The sequence below is a fragment of the Etheostoma cragini genome, chromosome 3 (assembly GCF_013103735.1).
Source record: "Etheostoma cragini isolate CJK2018 chromosome 3, CSU_Ecrag_1.0, whole genome shotgun sequence".
Lineage (NCBI taxonomy): Eukaryota > Metazoa > Chordata > Actinopteri > Perciformes > Percidae > Etheostoma > Etheostoma cragini.
The window spans coordinates 19,809,376-19,810,431 of record NC_048409.1 but is presented as its reverse complement, the minus strand read 5'-3'; the positions used below and the strand labels follow the sequence as shown (position 1 = coordinate 19,810,431).

Below are 1,056 nucleotides of genomic sequence, written 5' to 3'. Positions count from 1 at the left end.
GTCTATTTCCTTCTCAAAATAACTTGTGCAATGTCGTTGTACGTCAGTAGATGACAAGTTACGTTGCCAGTTCAGTTAGCGTGGACGTGTTATTCAATTTAGTCTATGTTTTTGTTGGCATACTATTTTGTTTTTCCCTAGCCCCTGTACTTGTGTAAAGCGTCCTTGGGTTTCATGAAAATCGCAATATTAAGTTCCTTCTACTTTGGGTGCTACAAAAATCCCTTTATGCTTTTGCTCATAGGCTAAGTTACCGTATGCAACGATGCATCTGTAACATATTCTCTTAGCAAGTGTGGTAAAAACGCTGCTTTTGTCCAAAGGGGCCACTGAAATCAACACAAACTGAAAGTTACATAGAGACACTTTAATATATAATGTTGCAAAGGGACAGGTTTCTTACAGTATATCACAACTTATATCTTACCAGTACATCACTAGTTATTTACGGGTGCAAACATCAGCATTTTATCTGCATTTGTAGGCTACAGGGCTGTGGTGGCTACAGGACTATGGTGGGTACAGTCTTGGCGTACAGGCCCCCTAAAAGTGCGCCAGGTTTTGAAGCCACTTAGCAACTCTCGTAGGCATGATCGGTGCGCCACCTCAAACACTGTATCTAGTTCTTATGATAAAATATATCCATGGTGGAGCAGCACGGAAATTGAGAGGACGTCTCCTAGCATTGCTTGTCCTCAAAGGTCAGTCAAACACCATCTAAATTACCATCTAAACAATACTATCTATTACAATGTTATGTTATATTTATACTGATACCATTATACATTTTACCACGTACTCTAAAATGTTTTTTTCTGTTTGTGTAGGTCAACGGGTGCTTAATTATTTGCGTAGTAGAATGTCATTGTGTGTTGCCTCTGCCCCTCTCACTCACTTTCTCTATCCGTCTTAAAAGCTCTTCTGCCTGTCAGTATTCCCACAATGACTCCCTGCCATCTGGCTTTCTGATGCATTGATCCCTGCAGCTGTTCTGCTGATGATGTTCACATTTCGGATCATTTTCTTTTGTCCTTCAATATCTCTCTGTCTCTCTCT

At 40.3% G+C, this 1,056-nt stretch overlaps 1 long non-coding RNA gene across 1 annotated transcript in view; it reads right to left on the bottom strand.

Annotated features, from left to right (window-relative positions):
• Nucleotides 1-224: 224 nt before the first annotated feature.
• LOC117942212 overlaps nucleotides 225-1,056 on the bottom strand; it is a 19,669-nt gene continuing 18,837 nt past the window's right edge. The window contains exon 4 of the long non-coding RNA XR_004656097.1: nucleotides 225-237. This is a non-coding gene — a long non-coding RNA (uncharacterized LOC117942212). The remainder of the gene's footprint in view (nucleotides 238-1,056) is intronic.